Below are 15590 nucleotides of genomic sequence, written 5' to 3'. Positions count from 1 at the left end.
TATTAGCTCATTTATCATAGCTAGTTATTATGAGAAAACTTATTCGAATATTTATAAATATATTATAAAGTGAAATCAATGAATTTATCAAGAATTTTCAGTATATTTTTTTTGATATTATACAAATTGTTTAAATCAAGTTGCTGATGATAAAGTTATATATATTATAATTCAACGTTCTTACCCTTGCATTTTATAGATGTAGTTTTCATCTACGATGATTGTATATCTAAATCTATATATAAGAGTTGAGAATCACACAAGTAATATTGAGAATCGACAACAAGACTGTGAATATGTAAATAGGAATGGACACAAATATCTATGTATATTCTTAGTATTTGGCACTAGTTAATATAAATTTTGATTTGCCAAAAAAAAATATTACTTACAATTGTTGGAAGACTGTGAATACTTAATATAGATATACACTTATGTATTTGGCTCAATATCCTCTTTTGTCCCTAGTTTTGCTCGATTGTGTCATTTTGGTCCCTGGTTTAAAAAAAGTCTCTAGTTGGTCCTTACTTAGTAAATTTTGTGTCAACGTCGTCCCTTCCGTTAGAAAGAGACAGACGGAGTTAATGGATTGATGATATGGCAGTACATAGTGGTAACGTGTCATATTTAGGCTTAATGCGTGGTGGCGTGTTAAGTAATTAGAGTTTACGGTGGATAGTGAAGATTGGGTGTTTGAAATTGAGGAAAAATTAAGTTAGGGCAGAGGCAGAGGGCATTTTGATTTGTGCGAGAGAACAAAGTTATTCACCTACATTGCGAACACAGTACACTGGTGGGTGTTGTTGATCTTGTTTGTCTTCTTCTCCTTTCTGTTGTTGTTGTTTAGGGTTTGGATGTGAGTGTTGTCTGTTGGTAGTAGCGTGGTTGGCGAAGTGGTTTGTGGTCGTTGGTGGTTGTTCGTGGTCGTTGTTGGTGGTTCGTGGTCGTCGTTGTGTAGTTTTGGCGTTGGGGTTGAAGTGACAATGCTTTCAATCAATGTTGTTCGTCTTGCTTATGGGGGAGATCTCGTGGTGGTTCATCCAGAGGATTCGTTGGAAGCCAAATATGCCATTGTGAGGAGGTTGTTGTGTTGAGAGTGGAAAAAACAATGAAGAACGAGGGGAAGCAATTATGGGTCTGCCCTAATTATAAGGTTTGTAGTTTAATTTTTGTGTTAAATTATTTTGGTGATTAATGAATTGTTTATGGTTGGATAATTTGAACAGCGGACAAGAAATAAAGAACTTCAAGGATGCAATTTCTTTAAATGGTGTAATGAAGATAATGTAGATGATGCTGGTAGTACTATTGTGAGGCAAAGAAGAAAGATTAATAGCTTAGAGAAATTTATTATGGGATGTCAGAAAAGGGAGAAGATGTTAATATGGATGTTATGTTTTATGGGGTTCATTAACATCATCCTTGTTTATATGTTGTTTAAAAGTCCATGATGTGTTGTATTACAAAGTTGTTGTTAACAACAAATTAGTTATATTGTAATATGATGTTTTGAAATGAATGAGAACTGTCAATTTGTGCATCTGAATTTATGGTTTCAATATACATCTGGTCTGCTATTCCTATGAATAATAAAATGCAAATAAAAATTATGGTTGAAATGCGCTATGAATATAGAACAATAGCACATTGAAGTTTAGATTGAAATCGAAAACTCATCATAGAACTGATCACATAATTCATTATCATTACAAGTTATTTATATTGAACTTCGAATACACAATGAATATACATCAGGTAGAAGTTGACAATAAAATCAAAAAGTGGACTTGAATACAATCATAAGGCTAAATATCAGTGTGAAGTGGATGATCTTTGGTTGAGAGGCAAAATCAGAAAGTGAACTTCAATATACATCATTACAAGTCATCAAAGAACTCATCATCATTAGAACTCATTTATAGTGAAATTTAAATGCACATTGAAAACAGAAACTGAAATTCAAATTCAGACTGAAATCATTGAAATATACAACTTTCTTGTTCATGGGAGAATAGATATTGAACCAGGATTCAAAATGAAGTTCAAGTTACATATAAAAGTTTACAAAATAGCCAATACTGGGTTGTAACAGACATGACCTAAACATTTAGTGACTTCTAAATAACTTCTAAACTTCTGTTATACTTGGGTGACTTTGTTGAAGTTGGCATTCAGTGAGGTGGCTTGATTGAGATTGACTTTGGTTTGTTGGAGGATGTTGTGGGCAAGTATTTCTTTTATGACTAAGTTGTCTACATATGCAACATTTCTTGCGAGATCCACCTTGCTTTAGTTGTGTGTCATCCTTCTTTAGCTCCTAAGGCTCTAGTCTTTTTTTCTTTTTTGGTCTACCAGGAAACACCCTTTTAGGTGGAGGGAACACATCAGGATGAGAAGTCATTTCCCATAGCTGAGGACCGTTGATAGGGTATATGATTGAAATGTATGTTTCTTGATATGTTCACCTTTTAAACCAATTTGGGATGTATTTTTCTCCACTGATGTTCAAAAATTACATGGCAGTCAGTGCTCCACACCAGATAGAAGTTCTTGTAATGCTGGTACAAGTCCCTATCAAAGTAAAAACATGAAGCTATACAAGTTAAAATAAGGCTTGATACCTCTTTTGGTCCCTCAAAAGAGGAGGATTGTTCAAAGTGGTCCTACCTTTTTTTAAAAGTTCGAAGTGGACCCAACTTGTGAAAAATCGGGTCAACTTAATCCTTTTTTGTTACAGCATCAAAATGTTAATGGTACAACTGCCTCGTTGGCCAAAACTTAATGAGTTGTCCTATTTTTCTCATACGTGGAATATAAAGTGTCAATTTTGAATTCTAAAAACACAAATTGCTTGCCACATCAGCTTCATCGTCCACCTCTAGAAAGGTTATAGCCACAAATCGCCGCCGTCAACACTTCATACCACCACTAAGGGTTGGCCAAATCGAGCCTCATCCACCGAGAACCTACAAAAACGAATCCGAAGAATGTGGGCGTGGTGCTTGACAAAGGGTTTGCTTCCCCCGACACCCATTATAGGGCCTTTTAAGCTGAGAGAAGCCCCTAGTGGTTGGTCATCAAGGCCGTTGGGGCTCCCGACCATGGATCCAAGATTTATGATATCCGGAAACCCAACCTTCATCTTCAATCTCGCACAGCCATGGCGTCATGGCGGTCATTGATGTCACCGCTATCGAAATCGAACGCGCTTTGTAACGTCCCGACAACTCACAGGGACCATCGACTGCCCCCACAGATCACCACCAGGCTTTCCAGTGTGCTTTGTCCTCACTCGCACACTTTCTGGAAAAACTTCCCAGAAGGTCACCCATCCCAGAATTACTCCAAGCTAAGCACGCTTAACTATGGAGTTCTTATGAGTCAGGCTACCGAAAAGCAAATGCATTTAGTGATGAGTAGTCAAATCAATTCCTTTAAGCTATCCTTCAACTGTATAGTCCCATATACCTACAGAGTCTCTGGATCCCTCTCATTCCGGTGTATGTTCGATTCGTCCATGTACCCCTTCCACTCGAAGCCTGCCAGGAGCCGCTCCTTGTTTGTGCCCCCTGCACCATGCCTCTTGCACCGGCGACACTCCCCGCCCTCGTCAGTGTCCGGGTGTCACATGCCCACCAGCTTCCGTCTGGTTCGTCCTCGAACCACACCGTACTGGGAGAGGCTAGGCTCTGATACCATCTGTAACGTCCCGGCAACTCACAGGGAGTGTCGACTGCCCCCACAGATGGCTTTCCAGTGTACTTTGTCCTCACAGATCACCACGATGGCTTTCCAGTCTACTTTGTCCTCACTCACACACTTTCCGGGAAAACTTCCCAGAAGGTCACCCATCCCAAAATTACTCCAAGCTAAGCACACTTAACCATGGAGTTCTTATGGGTCAAGGTACCGAAAACCAAATGCATTTGCTTTTCGGTAGCCTGACTCATAAGAACTTCATGGTTAAGCGTGCTTAGCCTGAAGTAATTATGGGATGGGTGACCTTCTGGGAAGTTTTCCTGGAAAGTGTGCGAGTGAGGACAAAGCACACTGGAAAGTCTCGTGGTGATCTGTGGGGGCAGTCGATGGTCCCTGTGAGTTGCCGGGACGTTACAGATGGTATCAGAGCCTAGCCTCTCCCAGTACGGTGTGGTTCGAGGACGAACCAAGCGGAAGTTGGTGGGCATGTGACATCCGGGCACTAACGAGGGCGGGGAATGACGCCGGTGCAGGGAGCACGAAGTGCGGGGAGCACTGACAATGAGCGGCTCCTGGCAGGCTTCCAGTGGAAGGGGCACATGGACGAATCGAGTATACACCGGAATGAGAGGGATCTGGAGACTGTATAGGTATGGGACTATACGGTTGAAGGATAGCTTAAAGGGATTGATTTGGCTACTCATATCATCAAATGCATTTGCTTTTCGGTAGCCTGACTCATAAGAACTCCATGGTTAAGCGTGCTTAGCTTGGAGTAATTCTGGTGTGGGTGACCTTTTGGGAAGTTTTCCCGGAAAGTGTGTGAGTGAGGACAAAGCACCACTGCCATCGTAGGAGATTACACACGGCGCATCACCACTTAGGACGAGCTTCATCGTCTCTCCGCAACAGCTGCCGAACGCGTTCTTCAGCGGCTTGTTAGCCTCCCAGTCCCCGTCCTCTCACACAGCTCCCTCCCCCTCTCGCTAAACACGTCATTTAACTTTAGTGACACACAATCACAAAAAATGGATACCTCATTATGTTTTGTCCAGGAGGGCACTTGCACCGTTAAAATTTTGATGTCGTAACCAAAAAGGATTAACTTGACCCGATTTTTCACAAATTGGGACCACTTCGAACTTTTTAAAAAAGGTAGGACCACTTTGAACAATCCCCCTCACCAAAAGAGGTATTAAGCCTTAAACTAAAACATATGAGGTTTCAAAGATAAAAAAAAACAATGGGCTACGTTACTCACTTTATGTTGATCTAAAATATATGTAATTGTCGAACAAAACTCCACACCACCAAGATCATCAATGATCAATTGTAAAAACAAAGCCCAACTATCCTTATTCTCCACCTCCACAATAGCGTATGTCAAAGGACACATTTGCTCATTCACATCTCTTGCAACTGCAGTCAACAACTCACCTCCATATTTTCCTTTTAAGAAACACTCATCCAAACCTATAATAGGCCTACATGAAACAAAGATGTCCTTACAGGCCTTCAAACACACATATAGTCTCTTAAATATTGGAGTGTCCTCATTAGGTTCAACATTAACTTTGATAGTTGAACCAGGATTTGACCGAAGCAACTTATTTGCATAGTCATACACTCTTTTATATTATTCTTTAAAATCACCTTTTATTTGCCCTACAGATTGTAGACCAAGAAACACCAATGTTCCACTTCTTAGAAACTTTGTTTTGGAGGTTATACAGATTAATATCGGGATTCTCTTTTATGGTCTTCTCTAACCTCCCACTTAACCATTTTGAAGTCATTAAACGAATGTTAAATTCTCTACTGCATGTGTGCTTGTCTATAATCTTCCTTAGCTGCCATGTATTTTCAGCTGCCTTATATGCACAATATGCATACCATGTGCATTTTCCTTTTGCCCTAGAACATTTGACACAAGCTCTTCTTTTGTCATTTTTATAAATTTATAATTTCCTTCCATTCTCTACTTCATACTTTCTTATTGCTTCTGTAAAATCTTTTTTTTTCAGGGAAATACGTGTCCACTTCCCATTTAAATTGTTCCATACTTTCTGGCATTGAAAAAAATCCCAAAATCCTCATACCCATCTTTATCATCATCTATGTTATCACTTTCCACAACACTATTCAAAGTGTCAGATTCCCAATCACTTTCAGATAAACCCCTAGGTCCACCAATTTCTATTTGGTTAGTAGCTTCAAATATATCAAGTTCTACTTCATCTCCATGGTCAGTCAATACATCCTCTTCGGACCCATTCTAACTTCTAACATCATACTCGTCAGCTTCTACATCAGCTTGACCTTGTACCTCCACACAATTACCTTCTGCCTCTACCTGCCCCTCTACATCAGCTTGGCCCTCTACATTCACACAAACATCCATGTCTCCCTCCCCATTTGCCTCAACCTCAGCCTGAGGCTCTACTTGACAGTGTGCTAAAAAACTATCACCCTCTATCTCAGCTTCTACCTCAATTTCTACCTCAGCCTGTACCTCAACGTCTACATCAGCCACTGCCTCAACCTCTACTTCAGCCTCTGCCTTTACCTACCGCTCTACATCCACACCAACATCAATGTCTCCCTCCCCATTTGCTTGAGGCTCTGCCTGACCCTGTGCCAAAAAATCGCGACCCTTTACCTCAGATTCTATCTCAGCCACTATCTTAAACTCTAAATCAGCCACTACAACATCTTCTTCCTCTTGGTCTAACTCAATTTGTGGTTCAGCAACCTTTATCCAAACTTGTTTTTCAGCACACTCTCTCTTACAACTTCTGCTTGACCACTATGTCTCTCAATTTCAGGTTCAGTAAAGTATTCCAATATATGAACATACTCAAGCTCACACATCATGTGTACAACATAAATGTGAGCTTCACCATTCAACATAACAATATTCACCATATGACATGCACCTTTATCGTCAGATAATACTTCCAAACAATCTTCTAACACACGACCACAACCCAATGAATACCACAACTCCTTTACATACCCATCTCTTTAAGAATGGACAAAATTTTAAAATAGCTTCAACGATCTGGGTCAATTTTTAAATTTGTGGTTTGACGATAGTGGTATCTGAATGTCCCATTATTATCAAATCTATCCCCATGGTGAAATACGACTTCAATGTCTGATTTGGCCATCTCAACTAATATGAAAATTATTGATGATTGTCGCAATCGGAATCGCGACGGGGAGAGACGGTGAGACTCTTAAAAATAATTAAAATATTTTTAAAATCAGAATTTGGAGTCGCCACCATAGTTTATTCTGGAAAACTATAGAAAAATCATAAAATAAGGCTTAGTCTACGAAACAAGAGTTTTGAGTTCGGGAGTTGGTTACGCGTAGGGAAGGTGTTAGCACCCTACAACGTCTGCCCTAAGGCAGTACCTTTAATTAAACGTGTAAAGTTGATGTGGTTCTCAAAACGGTTATTTTCCCCGAAAATAATAGTACAAGACAATACAAATGAAAGAAAAATGTTTTATTTTTATTTTTAGGAAGCCCGACAAGGATTGACCTTGCTCCTACGTATTCTCATGTGAGAAATCAGGGGTACGTAGTTTTTTTAAAATATGTTTGGAAATTTTGTTTTAAAAAATATTTGGAAAATTGTTTGGAAATTTATTTGGATCATGAGAAATTCTGGATTTTTGGGAGGTGAACCTGACAAGGCTTGCCTTGCTCCTACGTATCTCCACTCTTGATGTAGAATCAAGGATCATGTAGTTCTAGCTCAGATTAAATGTATGAGAATTTGATATTTTTTTTAGCTTTTTGGAGATTTTATATTTTTTTTGGGTATTTTGATATATTATTTAGATTTTGCATAATGAGCACTAGACTGAACGCACGAGTACTCATACGACTTTTTAGTTTGTTTTATTGTTTTGCGTATTGAGCATTAGGCTGATCGCACGAGCACTCATACAACTTTTTTAATTTATTATATTGTTTTGCGTAATAAATACTAGGCTGATCGCACGAGTAATCATACGACTTTTTGGTTTATTTTATTGTTTTGTCTATTGAGTACTAGGCAAATGATAGCACAAGTACTCATACGACTATTTATATTATTATATACTTTTTAAATTTTTATATATTTTTATCATTTTTTTTATTATTTTTTTTAGAAGAGATGAGTTGAAAGATCTATTATACACAAATGTAGAAAGCATAAAATAAAATAAATGTGGTAGAAAACAAGATAAATTTACAAACATAAAAAAAATGATTAAAATGCATACATAGAGGGAATGAGAAGAATATGTGTACCTTGTTGAAAATTTGAATTATGGATGAAAACCTTACTTGCAATAAGTTGTGAGAAGAGGTAGATGAAAGGTGAAGAAGATGATGACCTTGGAGTAGAAATGTGGTATGGGTTTTAATGTGTATATAGGAGTTAGGAAATGATAAAGTATGAGACAAGAATGAAGTAGAATTTTTGGATGAAATGAAGAGGTTTTGAGAGAGAAGAGATGGATATTATGAAATTGTGTGTGTAAAATGGAGTGAAGAATGTGGGTATTTATAGAGTTAAGGAGTGAGAAAGTGTTACATAAAATATAATTTTTTTTTAAAAATGAGTGGAAAAATAAAAAAGTTAAGGTGGAAAATAAGTAAAAGAAATAATATAAAAGTTGGTGGAGAAATTAGGTGAAATAAAATATAGTAAATAGTAAAAGTTAATGTGAAAATTAAGTGAAAGAAATAATATAAAAAGTTGGTGAAGAAAGTAGGTGAAATAAAATACAGTAAATAGTAAAAGTTAATATGGAAATTAAGTCAAATAAATAATATAAAAAGTGAGTGGAGAAAGTAGGTGAAATAAAATATAGTGAATAGTAAATTGAAAAATAAGTGAAAGAAATAATATAAAAAGTGGGTGAAGAAAGTCGGTGAAACAAAATATAGTAAATAGTAAAAGTTAACGTAAAAAATAAATGAAAGAAATAATATAAAAAATGGGTGGAGAAAGTAGGTGAAATAAATAGTAAAAGTTAATGTAGAAAATAAGTGAAAGAAATAATATAAAAAATGAGTGGAGAAAATAGGTGAAATAAAATATAGTAAATAGTAAAAGTTAATGTGGAAAATAAATGAAATAAATAATATAAAAATGGGTGAAGAAATTAGGTGAAATAAAATATAATAAAAAAATAAGTGGAAAAATTAGAAAAGTTATGAATAAATAAAAAATAAATTTTTAAAAAATGTAATAGTAAATGAAAAAGGTAGGTGATGTGGAAGGATATGGAGGGTGATGTAGAAGGTGATGTGGAGAGTGAGGTGTGATAAGAAAAATACGTGGTGAAGAAGTAAAAAAGTGTTGAACTATTTTGGATCATTGGGCTAAGGGTTTAAAAGTTAATTTGAGGGGTGTAAACAATAAAATAAATAGTAATTATTATTATTATTATTATTTTTAATTTTTCTAATGAATTTAATTTACCCGGACAAAATTGGGTGTTGACAATAGTAAATCTATGCTTAATCGAAATGTTATCTACACTACAAACAAAACAAAATAATATTATAGGGAACCATAAACACACCAATAATAGACCATAATCAAGTAAAAGAACTTTCTAGTGGGACCATAAAGACAACATAAACAAAGGAAAAACACAGTTAATGGGGGACCACAATGACACTGGGACACCACAAACAATGGAAAAACATAATTAATGGGGGACAATAAATAAACAAACCATACCCAAAGCAAAAGTTATGGGAGGACCACAGGGAAAGCAACGAAACACAACAAAAGCTACATACACGCACCTTCGAATGTCGCTTTTCGAAAAACCCCACCAACACGATCTCTGCAATTACGCGTCCAAATCCGTAAAAAAAACTTCAGTCAACTAAATCCCAATTAGGGTTTGAGAAGTGTGTGTTCGCAATGAACGTGAAGAAATGCGATAAGGATTTTCTCTTCTCTCGTAGAAATCAAAATGCCTTGTGCCCTAACTCAATTTTTCCCCAAATTCTAAAACTCAATCTGTAGAATCCACCTCAACCTCTGATTGCTTGCCACGTTACCATACAAACACCTTCAAAATGGCACGATACCAGTTGATACTGCCAAATCATCAATCTATTAACACTGTTACTGTTTTGTAACGAACTGGACGACATTGACATTAAATTTACTAAGTAAGTACCAAGAAGACACTTTTTTTTAAACCAGGAGACCAAATTGACACGATCGAGCAAAACCGGAGACAAAAGAGACTATTAAGCCTATGTATTACTAGTTATTATTTTAGAAATTATTTAAATTAATAGATTTATTTTCTAATTTTGGTCGTTACATTAATGGTATCATAATGTGATTTGAGGTTTATAAATTTACTCTGTTTTGATTATGTTTGTTGTGTATTAATATTTGTCATAGTTGTCTAAAAGTTTAAATAAGTTAATCTTATGATTGATTAGCGAGTGTCATTTATTCATCCCAAAACGAGATTTTTTTTACTTGACTAAGAGAGTAATACAAGAGACAATTTATGAAGTTTCTCGTTATTCTCTAACCTTTTCGCACTATTTTAGTGTAGAGTCTGAAGTTTTTAAACCAATAAGTACATAACATCTAAAGTAGTATTGTCAAAATGGGTTGAAACCCGTGAGCCAACCCGGCTCACCACGGGTTTGAGCCGGGTTGGGTTGGAAAAAATGTGAAAATTTTGATGTGAGCCAATTTTGACCCGGCTCACTAAGAATCCGGCTCACCCGGGTTGAACCCGTGGTGAGCCGGGTTGGCTCACCAACCCACCTATTTTTTTTATTGAAATCAAATTAATTATTCAAATCCAATTTTTTTTATTGAAATCAAATTAATTAAATTAATTATTCAAAACGCACAACCTTTACTTCACAGTAGAGCTTTCCGTGTTGCGTTGTGTTGTTGTTTATCCAAAAGTTCCCTTCTGCTATATATTTTTGTTAACGGCTATATGTAGTTTCTTTGTCAAACGGTTGTGTATGTCTCATTAAACTAAATTGGCAAATTTTTATGCTTGATAGCTTAGAATATATAACAATAGAGTTTTTTTGTTTCATTTTCTTTTATATCAATTGGTCCAATTATTACTGTTTCAATTTGATCGATCAAAGTAACATGTTATAAGAATCTACGAAGAAGAGGGTGAAAAAAAGTTAAGTAAGCCAATGAGCCAACCCGTTTAACCCACCAACCCGTGGTGGGTCAGGTCGGGTTCAAATTTTTTCGACTCACTAATAAATGAACCGGGTTGGGTTGGCTCACTAAGTGACCAACCCGTGATAGGTCGGGTTGAGTCGGGCCAGATTACCTGTTTTGAGAGCTCTAACCTAAAGTTTTTAAACCAATAAGAACATTATAATTCAAAATATCATTTACAAAACAAAGTGCAAATATAAGTTTACTCAAATTTGTATTACAAATATTTACGAAGGATAAATGAAAATAATCATCTTTATCTTCATCCAATTATTCTACTTGCATCTATACTATATATATACTCGAGTATATAGTAACCTCATTGCATGTTAAAACCATCACCACAAAACGAAAGGGATAAACATTTGATATTATATCATAATGCATATAATATTATTATGATCAATTTAATTTAAACTATTCATATCATATCAAAATAATACACCAAACATTCTTAATAAATTTATTGATTTCACTTTATACTATCTTTATGAAGATTTGAATAATTTTGTCCCAACCTACTCATAGGTTGGGGTAAATGAGCAAATATCTACTCATTTAAATCCATTATACTTCAAACTACAATAAGTCAAATTATTTAACAGTGACTAAAGATAATGAATTAACCTTCACTTATTTAAATCTATAAAGTTATACCTTCCGTTACAATAAATTAAATATTTATTTATCATTATTTTTTTCATTACATAATAATTATTAGATATTAGAACTCATTGAATAATTTAAATATAAATTAATATGAGGTTAAGAATGCGTCAGTGAATAAAGTAATTATAATTATAGACAAATGAAAACATAAGACAACTCACTAAATAAATGAAAATAATAACAATAAACAAATAAAAATAAAATTATAAACACCTCACTATAATAAAATAATAATAATAAATAAATAAAAATTGAGGTTACAAACACTTTAATAATAAATAAAAATAAAAATAATAAACAAAGATGAGGTTATAAACACCGAAATAATAATAATAAATAAATAAAAATGAGATTATAAACATTTTACTAATAAAATAAAAATAGTAACAATAACGAAATAAAAATTAAATATAATGATACCAAATAAATAAATCAATAAATATAAATAAGTGAAATATATAAAACGATAAATTTTGTTTTTTTACCTTATAAATTCTTTTAGAACTTGTAAGTGATGATGATGAAGAAGATTTGGAATTTGAAAGAAGTTTAAGTACAAAAGAAGAAGTGGTGTCTTGAAGAGAAAAATATGTGATTATTAATAGAGTGATGGAAATGTATAAAAAATATAAAATATTAATGAAATAATTAATAGAAATAATAAAAAACGATGCATGGAGTAATTAAGTAAAAATAAAAAAAAGAAGCATGGATAAAGTAGGTTGAGTTTGTCCAAAAATTTGAAGGTTAAAACTAAATAACGCATTAGGTTAGTTGGCAGAAGAGTAAAAATGTAAAGCTGGCAAGGAGATGTTTCAAAATAGTCACAAACAAGGGTGTAATCAGCAAAATAAATAAAATAATAATTATAATAATATCTTTTTTTTTTACAAAATGACATTATAACATTAATTATCAAATATAATAATTATAAATACTTTACTAAATAATTTTGTATCAAAAGATTTTGAATGAAGATGAAAATGTATCAACTACAACTATAAACTATAAATGTTGTTTAAAGATAAATATTTGAAAATCTCTAAAGTAAACCATTTTGACATTGGATAATGATATATACAACTTATTATCATATTACTTTCTCAAATTATTAATTTTTTATGGCATAAATCTAAACATATATATCAAAAGATTGATTCCTATAATTTTTTTATGCAGGTTTGGATTTGTTTATCTAAGATATTTGTTTATGCAATATACTGATATTGACTTTGCCATTTGAATTTTATATTATGTTAAAATTATTTAAACTATTTTATGATTATTGTTATATACTTACTAACACTGTTTATACCAATTATTAATATTATTATCTCTATATTAATGATACAAAATCATGTTTCCTTTTTCACGTAATATAAATTTTGACAACCTTTCAAATTTATATAATATTTTTTCTTTTCTTTATTTCATTTAATGAATTATTAATAAAAAATTCATATTTCAGATTCTTTCTTTTTAATTGAAGTTAAAAAATTTATAATTGAATTCAAATGAAAATTAAAACGATCAATATCAAGTAATAAAGAAAAAAGGCTTTTTCTTCCGGCACCTTTCAATTTCTTTGTGTACCCTCTCAAATTTTCAAAATGACTATTTTACCTTTCCTAAAACTAACTAATTTTCGAAATATATATTTTGGAAACTTTTCAGAATTTTTGGAACAAGATATTCAGAACGAGATTTTCAAAATAAAAATTCTAAAATAATTTTCAGAACCCATGAACTACATTTCACAATTAGTTTTCTATAATCAAATTATTGAAACAAGTTTTTCGAAACTTATATAATGCCTTCCAAAATAAATTTTACCGTACAATCCAACATGAAATATATTTTAGAAAGAACTTTCCTAAATATATGAAATATTGTAAAATAGTAACAAAATCATAGACAAAAGTTTTCTAAAGTGTGTGGATTACTGTTCTTAAAAACTTATCTGTGAGATATTATACAAGTCTCTCAACATATAACAAAATTTTCTAAAAGTTTTAAAGATATCATAACTAACAAGTGATCTCTTTGAAAATAAATAAAATACAGGATATTATAAGAATAAGAAAAGAATGAAGGAAGCAAAAAAACAAGAGAGGGAAAGCTCACGAAGTATTTATGTGAGAGAAAGAGAGAGCTTGTGAAGGTGTTTTGTGTCTTGGGAATGATCAGATGACCTTTACATATAGAATTTTGTAAAGATATGTGACTGGCCTAAGGATCATAACATGTAAAATCTCGCATCTTGTGGCTGATGAGATTAGTTCAACGGACTATGACATGAAAAGATATCCCACGACTTGTGGCACAAATCGAGTAACGTCCACGAGTTCCTTGCAGTGACAGCTTAACCAAGACAAACGAAATCTTTCAACAACAAGTTGTTGCAACGAGTTCGACTAACCCGAACTCGCTCAAACAAATTTGACCATAAGAGTTCAACCACAAAAGCTCGATCACATTGTAAAAAGAACTTTTTGAATAAACTTGTCGTCCACAATTTTTCTCTTCTTGATTAGCATTTCCTCTTTCTCTTTTTATTTTTCTACATCAACATTATCTATAAAAACAAGGACAACATCAATAATGATAATAATAAAAAATATTTAAGTCTTTTTCTCTTCTCTTATAGTGAGATAGCATATAATAATTATGGAAGTATAAGAGTAAATAATCATAAAAGCAATCTCAAATTTCAAACACTATGCAAAAATGTCTCAACCATAACAAATTATAAAAGGCATAGAATCATTGTTCTTTTTACCTTGAGTGATTCAATCTTAATCTTGTTCAGCAATAAATGGAACTTGAGAAAATACTTAGATATTTAAATATAAGGTGAAAATAGCACTTGGTGCATGAGAGAAAATACATATACTTCAATTTTTTTTTCCCTTAAACACGATTATATAGAAAGAGGGAAAAGTACAAGAACCGAAAGATAGTTGGACATGATTAATCAATAGACAATTTTATCTAAAAGCACAATTTGTTGGGCAATGTCATTCATGCATCTTCTACTTTCTTATTCCATCTTTTGACAAAGTTGACTTTTAAATTCTTTATATCTTAAGGACTAAAATAGATTATACAACAACAAAAAAATGACAAGGTGAAATTACATAAAGTGATAAATTTCCTTTGAATAAAGTGTTATTACTATAATTAGTTTATTTTGTATTTCGTGATTATTAACTTCATAATGTAAATGTTAACTTAATCTCAAATAATATAACTTCCGATCGACTTAATATTCACTTGCCACCCATTCCATACATCAAAGAAACAAACCGTAACATCATATTTAATTAATTTATGAATCAATTATCTAAAGCAGAAAAACTATTAAAAACATGCATATAATCCACTATTACCTAAAAATAACGAACTAAATATATATGCGTGATAAAACGCATGCTAACATCGAATTGATTAATTTATATCTTTAATAGATCAAATTAGAATTTCAACCATCAGTAGCTTATATGTTAATCAATACACGTTAATAAATTTGACAAGTTAAAAATAAACAAAGTAATTGATCTTCACAATTTAAAACACAGTACATAAGAAACATATTCATCCAGATAATTAACACTAATATTCATTTAACTATTGAATTATAAAAAAAAATAAAGATTAATATGAAGCTTTGGATTTTTGTTTCAAAATGTAGTTTGGAATTTGAAAGAGCCCTTATGATATATGTGAAATATGATTGAATATATTGACATGTCAGATGATGAAGATGGTTCCATTGGTACAACACATTGTTTGAACATGTGGAGGATATGAAGAAGGTGTTATTTGATTTGTTTATTTAAAGGTGGTAGAAGAAGAAGAAGAAGAAGTGAGATGAAGAGGAAGAAGAAGAGAGAGAATTATTTGCAGTTGATAGGAAAAGGACGAAGGAGTAAGTAGAAAAGTGAAAATGGTGTTAGCTAAGTCCAAAAACATGGTGCAAGCA

Source organism: Vigna angularis, chromosome 2 (assembly GCF_016808095.1).
Source record: "Vigna angularis cultivar LongXiaoDou No.4 chromosome 2, ASM1680809v1, whole genome shotgun sequence".
Taxonomy (NCBI): domain Eukaryota; kingdom Viridiplantae; phylum Streptophyta; class Magnoliopsida; order Fabales; family Fabaceae; genus Vigna; species Vigna angularis.
This window is presented reverse-complemented; position numbering follows the sequence as displayed.